The 14,582-nt window shown below is 40.1% G+C and overlaps 1 protein-coding gene and 1 long non-coding RNA gene across 2 annotated transcripts in view; one reads left to right on the forward strand and one right to left on the reverse strand.

Annotated features, from left to right (window-relative positions):
* LOC122465947 overlaps positions 1-12,799 on the reverse strand; it is a 38,426-nt gene extending 25,627 nt beyond the window's left edge. The window contains exons 1-2 of the long non-coding RNA XR_006291104.1: positions 12,542-12,799; positions 8,069-8,212 (exon numbers count right to left, since the gene is read on the reverse strand). This is a non-coding gene — a long non-coding RNA (uncharacterized LOC122465947). The remainder of the gene's footprint in view (positions 1-8,068; positions 8,213-12,541) is intronic.
* Positions 1-14,582, forward strand: part of LOC102932938 (adhesion G-protein coupled receptor V1) — a 331,043-nt gene that overhangs the window by 291,453 nt on the left and 25,008 nt on the right. The window lies entirely within an intron of this gene.

A 14,582-nucleotide genomic window follows, 5' to 3' on the forward strand; every position in this document is an offset into this window, starting at 1 on the left:
CAGTGTAACAGGTTAAACTCTTCTAAAACATTTTGCAAGCACATAGGAAAGAGCTTTAAATGGTTTACAAGTGCTCGAAGAACCATTTGGAATAGACTACATATTCAGCAGGGTTAAGAACCAGTCAAAGCTGATTCAATCTGAACTGATTTAGTGACAGAATGAACACTGGTCCTCCCACTACCGTCCCACAATGCACTGGTGGTCTTTCAAAATCTTCCAGAATATACTGTTCCTGAAAGATGTGCTGGGAACTATGGGATATGTACCCAGAGAGGTTGCAAATGAAGCTGTTTAGAATAGTGCTAGTGTGGATGTGGGGCAAATTTGCAAGAATCTTTATCCACGTTAGCATGATTAGTGAGGAAGTACTGAATTGCTTCATCTTAAACTAATTCAATACAACCTGTTCAGTTACAAAGAGTTTCGTTTTCCAGTGCAAACAGGTAGGATATAGCTTGAGGGGGACGGGGAGGTGAGGGCCTGATTTTCAAAGTTAGGTGCACAATTAATACTTTACCAAAACTGCACTCTCAAATTCACTATTTACATGCACAATTTAGCTATCTAGCCTAAATTTTCATATGCAGAAATGCTCACTTAGACACTGTTCTTGCATCATTAAAGTAATTGGGTACATTGCTATTGACCTCAATAGCCCTAGGATCGAGCCCTTAGTGGGCACCAATGAGACGTGGCATTGTGGGTGCATTTTGGTACATAACAAATATAGCTCTTTTGTTTGAAAATCAGTTCTTTAATCTCTAACATTGCCAGAGTTGTCTATTCACGTTGACATTTTTTAAGGGATATTTTTTCCCCCAAAGAAGAAAATGTCAGGAGTTAAACTTGAGATCTGAATAGAACCACTTAATAAAAATTCTCTCCAGAAACCGTCTTTCCAACACATGCGAGGTCTGCAAATCATTTGTGTCTGGAAAGAGCTGAGCAATTGTGAAGCTGGAGCTAACCACAATTGGATGAAAATTGCTAAATTATGTTTTCTTTATTCTGAGCAAAATGTCAAGTATTGCTCTTTTGCCTTAACAAAGGTCAATTGGATTTTAAAAAGCACCAAATCAGCTTGTACTGTTGGTTTAAATCTTCAGAAGTCTTTGGTGTTACAACAGAGTCATGGAAAGTTTTAGTTACAGAGACATATTAGATCATAAATTGTTAGCATGGTAACCACCTTGACATTTTTTCTTTGTTCTTTATATGTCTTCAAGAAAGAGGATGAGGAAAAAGACTTAGTTTTGGCTGGCATATCCTCTTTGTTGCATATGTACATGTATGTATGCATGTATAAATAAATAAGATTTGCAATATAATTGAGTGCATGTAGTTGAAGGAGAGACTTCCTAATATTGTAACTGTGTTTCAAAAAACATCAGGAAGACAAGCTGGAACAATGGGACTGATCTTGCAACTTGCTGAGCCACCCTCAATCTTTGTTAGACAGTTTAGTTGTTCCCAAGAGGCCCTCAACACCCTGCAGGATTGGGGTCTTAAGAGTTTCAGCAGGGACCAGGAAGTTAGGCATTTTAGTAAGCTGGAACTTTTGCGAATGATGTGGAGCCAAAAGCTCTTACAAGACCTTTTTTCCATTCCTAGCAGACTTGAAAAGGTGGGAGGAAAGTAAAGGTTCTTTCTTTAGACCCCACTGATTTCCAGTTCTACTTTAATATTTTCATTATAACTTATTTAACAATCCAAATCCTGTTAGACAATAACACTTAACAAAATAAACTATGCACTATGGTTCCATCTTTGATCCTGCCACGCGATCCATGACAGTGGCCACTTAAGCCTGTAAAAAGTCCCAATTGAAGTCAATGAGTGGGGTACAGGGACCCATTTTCATGGATCAGATGGCAGGATAAAGGGCCTGTGTCATTAACAATAGCAATATTATGTAACTGCTCATAATTGTGTGACTTTTCAGAATCCCTCACCAAGACTTTAGAATAAACCTGGGCACATTTTTTTGGCAAATTCAGATCAAATGATTTGCAAATAGTTTTGACTGAATAACAATGGAGAAAAACAAATTACGAAAAAGTGAAAGCATTTTTTTTTGACAGTTGGCTGTATTTAACCCCAAAACACACAAAAAAGCATAAAACACACCCTGAAATCTGAAATGTTTCATTTCAGATCAAGTGAAATGTTTTGTTTGAATCATTTTTGGTTTTGTTTGTTGTTTCATGGAGAAAAACTGAATAATTGTAGTTTCCAGTCAACCCAAAATTATTTTTTTTTAAATTTTTTGCTTTGGCCACTGAAACAAAAATCAGTTATTCACTCAGCTCTAGTAAGAGGTCAGCCCCTGGCTTCATGCATGCTGGTTCCTATATCTGTACATTCTTAGTGACTTAATTATTTTCATTTTGTGGAATCTAGGTAAAAATGGGTGCATTGATTTTCATGGAAAGTGAACAAGTGAATATAATTAAGCATTAAATGTGATACTAAGAGAGTGGCAAAGCAATCCTGGGACATTAATGTACAGGACATTCGGGGGGAGGGATAGCTCAGTGGTTTGAGCATTGGCTTGCTAAACCCAGGGTTGTGAGTTCAATCCTTGAGGGGGCCATTTGGGATCTAGGGCAAAAATTGGGGATTGGTCCTGCTTTGAGCAGGAGGTTGGACTAGATGACCTCCTAAGGTCCCTTCCAACCCTGGTATTCTGTAATTAATTTATAAGAACTACCATACTTTTACTAGTTGAAACTATATCATCAGCCATAAAAATATTAATTCCCTTTTCTAATTTGTAAGTTATATTAATAATGAGTGCAGTGCAAGACATTTTTGGAGGATTAATGACTAGCTGTGTTCAGTAGCCTAACGCTGTTCATAAGGTCATCAGCTCTTCCTTAGTCATGTTACTAATTAAACAATGAATTTCTAGTTTTCTTATCATAATTTATGCTGTTTGTTTGTTTATGTTTGCATTTCACTCAGTTTGGAAGATGGCTGGTTCGGAGTAAATTGACCAATGGAATATTTGTTTATACTAATTTTAAATAGCTGTCAGTTTCACTTTTGGATTCTCATGCATTAGCATAATATTGCAATGTTTAAGTCCATAGTACTTCAGCATAATGTCAAAAATAGTGTTTTGTTTTTAAAAATTACTAATGAAAGTATTAGTGTTTGTATTAGGTGTTGAACTATTTCATACACCCCCTTAATAATGCGAAATGCTTCATGTTTAGTTAACCGAGGGTTCAATCCAGTTCCTGCACAGGAACATCACCCATTGAAGTCTATAAGAAATGTTCTTGCACTGGTACTGATCACGCCACATCACTGCAGTGTCTGAGCATTTTGCAATCTTTAATGTATTTATCTTAACAAATATCCCTGGGGGGGGTAGGGAATTATTTATTACATATTATTGGTATTGCTATAGCACTTAGGAGCACTAGTCACAGACAAGGCCCCATTGTGCTAGGTGCCACACAGGCACAGAAGAAACAGATGGTCCCTGCCCCAAAGAGCTTATGGCTACAGTCAGGCAGAAAAGGAAACAATCAGGCAATCAGGTCTCAGCACACCAGCAGCCTATTGTGTCCATTTTACAAATGGGGGCCGAGACACAGAAAGATTAAATGACTCGCCCAAGTTCTCACAATGTAGGGGGATGGACTCACTAGATGACCTCTTAAGGTTCCTTCCAGCCCTACATTTCTATGATTCAGTGTGACTTGTAAATAAACAATATAAATCCCTATATAGCAATTTACCTCCAGAGGGTGAATAAACATGAACTGGTTAATCTTCAGAAGTACCCGTTTGAGGTAGATACAGTGAGTACTATCATTTCCATTTTACAAATGGGCAGACTGAGAAACAGAGAGGGTAAGTGACTTGAACAGGGCCACGCAGCAGTTGTGGGACCTGTGATTTCCAAAATCTAAATAAAGAGGCTCCTTTTCCTTGAAACAGCTCTTTCTGGATTGCCTTCAGGAATCCTGTCCCTTGGCAAACAGCATTAACACATACTGTTTAGTCACTTTTCTAATGTGCTTGGCTTAGTTCTTTGCCAGGCAAATCTGCAATTGCTGAACTGCCCTGCTACAGTGTTCCCTTCCAAGAAGTAGCACAAATCTTGTCTTGACTGCTAAAAAAGATGCCTTTTTTTTAACCGTAGGGTAACTAACACGCATAAGCTATCCTGAGATAAAAACACAGTGAAGACCAGATGCTTTGGTTTTACATGAGGTAAACAGCCCTGTGCCCCTCCAGGGGCTGACCTCAGTGAGTTTACCTCTCAGTAAAACTAAAGTGCCTGGTCTTCACTATATTTTTACCTTGGGACAGCTCAATGCATCTTAGTTACCCCGAGGTAGAAAATACATCTCTCTTAGCCGTCATGACAAGGCTGCAGTATTTAAGACTAAGGCTACATCTATGTGACTCTAGTTCTGATCGAGCTAGCGAGCTCAAAATAGAAGCGTAGCCACAGTAGCACAGGCAATGGCTAGAGGCAGCATGGACTAGCTGCCCCAAGTACAAACCACCCCTGTTGGTACGTACTTGGGGCAGCTAGCCTGCGCTGCCATTTGCCGCTGCCTGTGCTCTGGCTACACTCTAGCACAGTTTGTGCTCTAGTGCAATTAAGGCTAGCGTGAATATAGGCTAGCCTATCCCAGAAGCGCTACATCGGCGCAGCTGCACTGGTCCAGCTGCACCACACGGTAGCGTGTCTAGTGAAGACGCTCTGTGCCAATGGGCGAGAGCTCTCCTGTCAGCATAATAAAGCCACCTCCATGAGTGGCGGTAGCTGTGTCATCGGCGACGGCGGGAGAAGCTCTCCCACTGACATAGCACTATCCAGACCATTGCTGAGTACAGTGTAACTTAAGTCACTCAGGGGAGTGGCTTATTCACACCCTGGAGTGACGTAAATTATACCGAAGTAAGCGGTAGTGTAGACCTGGCCTAAGACTGTGTGCTGAGAATAGCACCCCTAGCTCATCGTGTAAATGTAACCTGACTGACATCCAAGTGGGTTGGATATATCACTTGTCATTAAATTTCCCCTTCCACAGCACTAATACCAACAATGCAAAAATAAAAAGGCCCAGTTCCATACTTGGTGGCCTGTGCTATAGAACATTGCTTCTTCACCTCTCTGAAGTGCAGATTCAATCATTTTGTGTACTTTAAAAGATTTTAATTGGCTTTGCTCACCGATACATATTTAGATATACTGTCTGCGGTATCTCTGTAACTATGTGAAAAAGCACCTTGACGACCCGTTAAAAAATGAATCATTTTTAATTCTAAAGAAAAAAAATCCTGTTTTGTGCATTAGGCCCATAGACTTTGTGTGGGGTGGTAGGGAAGGGAAAATTGTGGGGATCAGGTGTGGGCATTTGAGACAGAATGCTTCCTCCCACGCTACTGTAATAGAGCCTTTCCAAAGTAGCCACTACCGCAGCAGTAGCCTCAGCAGTTGCTGCTGCACCCCTTCTGTGGCAACAGAGAGTTAATCAGAGCATTCACAGACCTGAACTCCCAGCCATGACTCATGCTGTCCCAACCCCTCTCCTTTGCAGCATATAAAGCATCCCCGCAGTGAACATCCCTCTGCAGGCTCCCTGTACCCTACCTTCCTTGTACAATGGAATTAGACTATCTGGCCCATTCCCTTAAGGAGCCAAATTAAAGCCTGCACTTTAGTTGCCTTCCAGAGAGGTACGAAAACCTATCCTTTATGTAAAAGTGGTACCTGAAGTTTAGTGTTTCATAAATATAAAAATGCATTAAATTTTCTACAAAGACATTTCGGGACAGCTTTCAAAGCAAAGCTTGATTGCAGTTTTTGGGATGCCATTAAAAATGTGTCATTGTCAGTGACCATCTTTAAAAATGGGGTCACATTTTATATTAAGGTTCCATTTATCAAAAGATTATTAAGATTTAATAAATGACTAATAGAAGTTTTAATAAATGGTTACTCAATTATAGATTGTTATTGTCCAGCAGGTTGCTTATAATTACTGCTTTCAACAATCTATAACACTACTTTTGTGCTTACAACCACTACTCATGTCTGTAAATGCTTGTAATACATTTTAATAATTTATAAGCTATTTATAAATGGAATCTTTAATATAAAGTGTAATCAAAATAAATTACATACCCTGGCTACTTACCTTAGGTACACCGTATAATAAGTATAAGGAATCATGAAAATGCTAAGGTAAGCGTATCAATTGCTTGATGGTAAAGAAATCCAGCATTTTTGTGTGCCATCTTTGTTACATATATTTGTAACATAATGGTCAATGATCTTACCCACTAAGTGACCTTTTGCTTTAAAACAGAAATTGCCTTTCCCAGGTGACATTCTTGCAGGAATGTTGTAGGCATTTCTGAATGAATCTAACAGTTTGCAGTCCCCCTCAGCCTCACAGTGGATTTTTATTGTCAGGCTTTGCCTGCATACAGATGTTGAATCGGTTTCACCTTAAAGTGTGACTTTAAACTGATTTTGTTAAATGGGTGCACAGCCCTGTGTAGACACTCTTATTTGAGTTTAATTTAAATAGATTATGATTTGATTTAAGCTAAACTGAAATAAGGCTGGTTTAAACCAAAATAAGAATGACCCCTGCAGCTCTTTCCATTGGTTTAACAAGTCACATGTTAAGTTATATTAATGTGACTATCTCATGTAGATATGCCTTAGCTCTGTAATGTCTTTGTCACTTCACATTGAGTAGTTGGACGGATTTCACCTTCTCTGATTTCTCTCCTATGCCACTTGCTTCCAGGAAAGTTTAGAAGCATTGCCACTGTCTCTGCCAGTTCTGCTAAATTCTTTTCCAGACTGAAGGAACCATTTGCTCTGTTTTTGAAAAGATTTAGTTCATTTCTGACACCAGGTAATAAAGACATGACCGACAGTCCACATATCCAATTGCTCTGTCTCTTCACCAAATATACATCCTTAATTCTCTTCTTGATGGAGAAAGAACATCATATAATTTTTGCCACTAAAATTATGTGTAGCTGTAAGATACTGTACTGTACCTAAAGACTGAGTTAACACTGTGAGTGGAATTACAAGCAACTAAATACATGCACTTTGGTCGGTTCTATGTTTGAATTTAAGGATAGTTGATTGTGGATCTGAGGCGTCTGAGTGTGCTTGGGTATTATGATATTTGGTGTAAGGTGGAAGTTGCTCTTGATGTTAATGTTGCCTTACCTGGTGATTTTCTTGATATTTAGTGATTGCATTGGTAGGAAATATTAAGGATAGAGACTCCTCAGAACGTTGCCAACTAATGTGTGCTGAGGCTTGTTACCTAGAAAATGCACATTAGTTCTAAGACACTCCAGAGTAATATGAAACCAGCTCAAGAAAAGTTGGCTAAGCCCCTCATGTAAAAGCCAGCTTTTTTTGCTTATGATGTACTTTCCAAAACGGTAAATTCGTTTACCAGTGAAGTAAAAATATAACAAGGCAGAAGCAGATACCTAAAGAGAGAGGCCTGGCAGCGCTCATGTTCAGAGAGAAAGCTAGATGAGCGAGTTCAGCAGCTTTGTTATACTTCTTTGTATATCAGGCTAAATTGGGGCTTTAAGCTACAGTCTGGAGCAGGGACCCACTCCCCCAGTGGATCCTCTCAGAGAAGTTAGCACTGCAGGCAATGCTAGACTTGGGAGTCTTTGCATTCAGTGGAGCACAAGAACTGTGACTGTCTCCAGCCCTTGCACAAGGAAAGTAAGGCACAAGGAAAGTAATTTCCTGTGTACAAATGGGAACAACCTTGCCCAGGGCATTTGGGTCTTGTAACCCTAATGTTATTTTGTTTAACATGAATTTAACATATGTAGACCTACTAACATTTCTACCTAGAATAGGGGTGGCTCACATTTGGGACTTTACCCAGCTCTCCTGGCGGATTCTTTTTACATCTTGTCAGCCCCGCAATTACATACTTGGGCCATTCTGCTATGCTTCAACAATCTGTTCTTCTCCCTCACTTCTGAAATATGTGAGCAGAGAAAGGAGCAAACTCATAATCAGGGGAGTGTTCCTTACTGTAGTTAACACGAGCGGCCTCCCAGGTTGGTGTTGCTCAGCTCCCCATGCTGGCCCTGCTTTTCGGGCAGACCGTGGAGGGCAGATGATTGGTCTGACTGAGAGAAAGGAACAAGCAGGCAGATTGCTTTTCCACACCAGCACCTGGTCAAGGAGAACAAGGGAGAATAAGGGTCAGCTATGAATAAGGGAAGGAAGCAGAAAAGGAGGAGAAAGCAGCCCTTCTTCTTGGCTTGTACTATCTCTCCACACCACCTTGCCGAGCTCGTTCTCTGGCTGGGACTTGGCAGCTCTCTGCATTTGCTTTACACTGGGCTTCCCTATGCAGCCAAGACAGCTCTGTCAAGCACTTTGGGTGGTTTTGCAATATGAAAACATGATACTGTAGAGCCAGCCAAGGGTTACTGCCAGACAAGCGTTTCTGGAAAGAATGGACAGCAATCCACAGCCCCACACACAACGAGTGAAACCTCAAGAGGCCACGGTTTCATTGCATGGGGGTGGGGAGGAAACCACAATAAAAAGCTGTTTGCTTTTTAAAATGTGAGAGCCATCCATTCTTGAACATCTCCTATTGATTTCTTCCCCTAAGAAATGCTCCACAGATGGCAGAAGCAGATCACAGAACAAATCATATTAGATTTTTTCTGTTCAATGCTGCAAGCATTTCTTAGGTCACACTTGGCATTAGTCCATCAGAGAAAAATAACAAGAAGAAAAGTAACTTTGTCTATTTTTCCAAGTAGAAACCAAGTAAACAGTTTGATATGTGTTTCATGACCTACTGTGTCTGGTGTTGACATTGGAGTGAGCTGCATTTCCAGTAAATTTAATGAGTGTAGCAAGGCACTAAAACTAAAACTTTCCCTTTATTGAACCTTTAAATATATATATTTGTGCTTGTGCTTACTTATATCAGTATATATTGTAGGGGTTTTTTAATGGATAAACATATAAATACAAAAAAGCACTTATTCCACCAAAGGGCTCTGATCCTCTCAGAAGTAATTCATGGTCATCTATCTAGAGTTAATCAATGGAATTATCATTATATTTGTTTAATTCACTTTTTAATGTATATAAGCACTTTATCTCCTGGGCTCATTAGACCTTACTGGTACCAGGCTTTAATGCTGGGCTCATTAGAGCTTACTGGTACCAGGCTTTAAATGTGCTGATGTTTTATATTTAAAAAAGCCAAGTTATGAATTTTCAATGCCATTGATGTATGTATTTTGAAATAAAAGTTAAAAGTTGCAAACTGTGAAAGAAAAAAATTAGAGAGAGCCTTCAAATGGCATTTTCTTTTAAAAATTCCAGGAGACTAACCTAGCCAGCTAAAAACCTTCTAACACAAGGCTTTGATATCATATTCATGTTTAACAAGGTTTGTGAGTGACAGCTTCTCTATGAGAAAATTCCATGAACCCTTCCCCAGATTATTCCTTTTTTTAATCCCGCACTCCATTGCTTTTGCTGTTGGTTCTGTGTGTGTGTTTGGTTTTGTTTATTTGTGGGTTCAGCTCACCACATCAAGCCAGAGAGTTATGGTTTCAGTGATGGAGCCAAAGATATTATTGTACTCCACCTGCTTACATTCACCTACTCGTCAGATATGGAAGGGCATCTGTTCCTTGTCCCCCTTTTGCCCACACATCACCTACTGAAGGGAACACTCCTAACCAAGAAAGTGTGAGCCACCTACTTATAAATAAGATTTGCCTTCTGTTGCCTCTGATGCTGCAGAAAGGCAACGTGCACCCACAACAATTTTGATTAAAATCAGTGGGAGAGGGGATGCTCAATGTCTCTCAAGATAAAGCCCTATGAGCAGAGTTTCTCTCTATTATGAGAGATCCTAACAGATTATGCCCTGCTCTTCACCCTGAGAGTATTGGCAGGGCCTTTCCTACACCCTTTACTAATGCCTTATGGGAGTAGCTGTGGCTAAGAGTATCCTGAAGCTGGCCAGGATTTATTCAGTGCCTAGTATAATTTAAAGTAGCCTCAGGACTGCTCTAAATTGCACCTGACTATCCTCAAGGAGTTATTCTGTCAGGCAGGGATTGCTAGAGTACAAGAGTCCATGTCCCATTCCCATCAGCCTTGCTTCCAACATGCCTCCTGTGTCAGAAGCTACTGGGGAGTTGGTGGTGGTGAACTCTGAAGGCTATTCATTACCCAAGGATTCCCTGCTGGCTTTCTGGCTGCTTTGTGCCGTGGAAACAGCACAAAGCAGCCAAGGATCTGGCTCCTTTTGTGGCAGATCAAAGCAGTGCTGCTAAATGAATAGCCTACACAAATTCTCAGCTATTAAGGTATCACAGAATAACAAGTGACACACAGGTCACAGTGGGTGGGCAATAGAGATTTGTAATCAAAATTTTTAGGGATACTAACAAAAAAGGAAACAATTAAGGATGAAACCTCATCTCCACACCATTCTAATAATGATTCTTAGCTGTTGCATAGCTCTTAATCTTATAATATTATCTCAATCACAACGAGAAAGACTTCAACCCTAACCACAAATTTACTTTATCCCTTTAAAAGCTTTGTCTTTCAACACAAGCTTTTCATGCTACTGTTTCTTAATTTTAGGCCTTTTTTATGTTTGTCATTAATATACAGGAACAGAAAATACTTTCTATAAAACATTCCATAAAAGGGAATAATCTAGTATTCTTTCTTGCTTTTTTAAACTAGGAATATGGTTAAAGGCTAATCTCATCTTCCTTCTCAGGTTGGGACAGTCTCAGAAGGTAGTTTCTCGAGTTTGTAGCAGAAGTAACTATCTGAAGGTCTAGCAGGAAGGCTCCACTCTTGAGCGTCATCTTTACTTGGCCATGTGGCTGCACAAGGTTGTTTCTGTAGCTTACCAGTTGCACGGGGAGAGAAATGTTTCTGTGGATGGTAGGGAGTTTCTACACTGAATGAATAGGGTTCATTCTACACTGAATGAAATGTGTGAGGACCCAACCTAGAGTGGTTTGGCTCGAAGACCCCTTTGGCATATACTTTCCTTTACAACAGTGCAATACAATCTGCTTTTTAAAGACGCTTTTGATGATGAGCATCCAAATGCACTGCTTGAGAAAAAAATAAATGTGTGATGCTCACTTCAGCTTTCAGCCTGCTTTCAAATATAGCTATAAAATTCACTGATTTAATGTTAGTAGTCAGGGAATTCCTTAGCCTGCAGGCACAGCTGACAAAGGCTCTAGCACCTGTCGTCTCCAATCTGTATTAGGGAGAAGTTAATAGAGCATCATCCTTGGATTGCAAGGTATGATGTGAAATATAGGGTTATAAATGTGAATCTACAGCAAGTAAGGGTAGGAGTAAGGCTTTGCTGAATGTTTATAGGATACAAGGCGTAAAACCAGGAAATCCATTATTTATTCTCTCTACAAAGGCAGTCAGTGTAGTAATGGAAAAAATAAGAGAAACACATTGCTGACATATGTATTAGGAAATAACCTAACAGCCTGTCTGATATTTTCTTAAAGTATGTTCTGAGGCCGGACCAGTAGAGAAATAGAGCCAGATTCTCCATTGATGGGCAGTTTAGCTGCTTTCTGCCACCTTACCATTGTATTCTGGTCCTCAAGATGGCAAAAGCAGCTGAAGGAGGGTCACCCAGTACAAAGATGATCCTCCAGTGGTGTGGAGACCCTTATGTCGCTCCCTGCTAACATAACACAAAAAAGAGCTTGTGGCCAGAGGAAAGGGGGCATGGTGGGAACTCACTGTCCTGTACCAGCTCTCAGCTCTGTTTTCAGCCCCTGGGCCATTTGCAATTGGCATGAGTTAGAGTAGACCTCAGTCTGCTATAACATGGCACAGGGCAAGTAACCCTATACAAAGTTGCTGGAGGATCAGGGGTGTGCAAAGGTGAATTTTAAGACACTTTTGCACATCATCCTCATGAACTTCGCTCTCTGCAGCTCATTCACATCCCAGCATCTGTACCATACTATATGCCTCATCACTTATTTCTACCTGGAACCAGGGATGCTGAAACCCCAAAAGATGGCTCTCTCAGTGTTTTCAGCATGACCAGAAGTGGGAAGTAGTAGAAATCTTATTAGTGCTCCCATGCTTACAAGATTTATAGCCTAATTTTGCATATTTGACAAGCTTTTTTAAAAAAAAAATCTAGATTTTCTGTACTTCTCCAAATTGAATTGCTGAACCTGTTCAGGTTTGTTTATTGTTATTTGGCTCCTTATCACATTAAGAAGAGGCATTCTGGCTTAGTGGACAGAGCACTGGAGTGGGACTTAGGAGATCTGGGTTCTACTCCTGACTGCTGGTGTGTGATCATGGACAAGTCATTTCACGTCCCTGTGCCTCAGTTTCCCTATCTATAAATTTAGGATTATACTGATGTTCTTTAGATCTACTGGTGAAAAGGACTATATTAATTATTATTAATCTCTTTTAGCATAACCACCCAACCTGTGAACTCACCTGATCTTCTCCTGTACCAATTGCCCTTCATAAACAGTGATTATGTATTCTGATCAGCCATGTATGTCTGTCACCTCTGATTCCTGGATATGCCTCAGAATCCTTTGCACTAGTTCCTGTAGCAACACAAGAACTACAAAGATTCTGTTTTATGGAGACAGTTGTCAATATGAGGCAATTGTGGAGAGCTATGCATATGTTCATAATGAAACCTAACCCTCGGAGAAATTTACTTAAAGATTTGGCAAAGTCTGTGAATCTTTCAAGTAAACCTGGGCCAAGTTTTGAATTAATTTGAGCTCAGTGTTAGGTGCCAGAGAGCAGTTTATGATTTTGAGTGGAAACTATGCAAGATTGAATGGTTTTGCATGGTTTGACACAACATAAAGAGAAACTTGGCAGTGTAGACTGAGTTTCAGGATTGTTTGAACTTGAAAACCCAAAGTGAAATTCTGGGGATTTGAACCTATCTGAACAAATCTGCAAAATGAATCTACTGAATTTTGCATAGTTCTGGTGGATAAACTCTGTAACAGGAAGAGAGCGGGCTAATCTTGGCAGGATTTCTCTTGGTGTAGAAATACATCTTCTTGGTTTCAAGCAGATGTATCTCAAAAAATAGGATGGAGATTTGTAAAGTTTACCCAGCTTCTGAACAGCTGCTGTGGAACAATAGTCTCCAAAAGTGAAAATCTATTAAACGCTCTTACGTTAATGAGGAGAAATATGATTTTATTAGAGCTGATCTTTGTCAGGTTGTGAGATATAAATCCAGCACTAACTATAACTCTGCTCAGTGCTATTATAGAGGCTCCTTGCTAACGTACACTGCTTCAGCAACAAGGTTGAATCTAACTTACAGAGAATGCTCAGCTACAATGGTGTGATGTTTTGCAAAGCACTGTGTCATCACCTCCACTGCAACTGTGGGTGCCTTAAATGCTCTGCTGCTCTGACTCTCAGCCCTGATACCAACAGCCAGCGTACCAGCATGCAGGCCACACCCCGGCTTCCACCTCCCAATTTCTTTTTCAGTGGCCCCAATACCCTCTGAGTCCCATATTTCCTCCAAATCATGTTGCTGTGTGAACATCTGCTGAGGTTCCCAGAACTGTGAGTTACTGTGTTACCTCTCTCAGCGTCAGCAAGTGAGGGCACATCTACATTGCATTTAAAAGCCCACAACACAGTCTCAGAGCCCAGGTCAATTGAGTCGGGCTTGGACTCCGGGGCTAAAAGTAACAGTGTTGGTGTTCAGGCAGTGGTCATGGCTACACCAAAACTGATGCTTAATGAAGACAAAACAGTCAAAGTCTCGATGTAAACTAGATCCAAGGTCAATCCATTAATTAAGATCCCCAATTAACAAAGCTGCGCTTTTCAAGGACATATTAAAGTGACTCTGAATGTTAAAGAAGAGAGCTGTATTTAAATAGAAGGATCTGATTTAGATTTCAAAGGTTAATACTTCAGTGGAAGCATGAGTGGGATTGTTACATGATATGACTGAAATACAAATGAAAGCAACCTACCTGCTTTTGCCATGATTACACCTCTACGGGATCTTTTATTCAGTCTCAACCAACAACTTGCAGACAGAAGAAGTGAAATATTCAGAGATCTTCAGAAAAATAAAGTGGTTGTGAAGGCCCTGATATTAAAATATTTGTGCCCAAAAATGTTGTGCCTTCAGTTACTCTGAATATTCATGCCGACTGGACAGATGTGCATCTTACTATCCATCTGTATGCACAAATAGCTGATTAGCATGAGTAATTGTGCATTTGTAGGTGCAGTTTCATGGCTGATATTTTCAAAAAGAGTTTTCAACCAGCAACATCCATTATCAAAACATGTCATACATTATACAATACATCTGATGATGATTCTCTGAATAGTTTTATCATTTTCTTTGTGAATTGTTTGTTCCTGTGTGGATTACCACCTTCCTGCACATGATAAGACATGCAAATGATCTGGTTTCATTGGAATAGTAATTGCCATAAGAGCAGTCTGTACCTGCTACATACCGGCAATGATT

The sequence above is a fragment of the Chelonia mydas genome, chromosome 5 (assembly GCF_015237465.2).
Source record: "Chelonia mydas isolate rCheMyd1 chromosome 5, rCheMyd1.pri.v2, whole genome shotgun sequence".
NCBI lineage: Eukaryota > Metazoa > Chordata > Testudines > Cheloniidae > Chelonia > Chelonia mydas.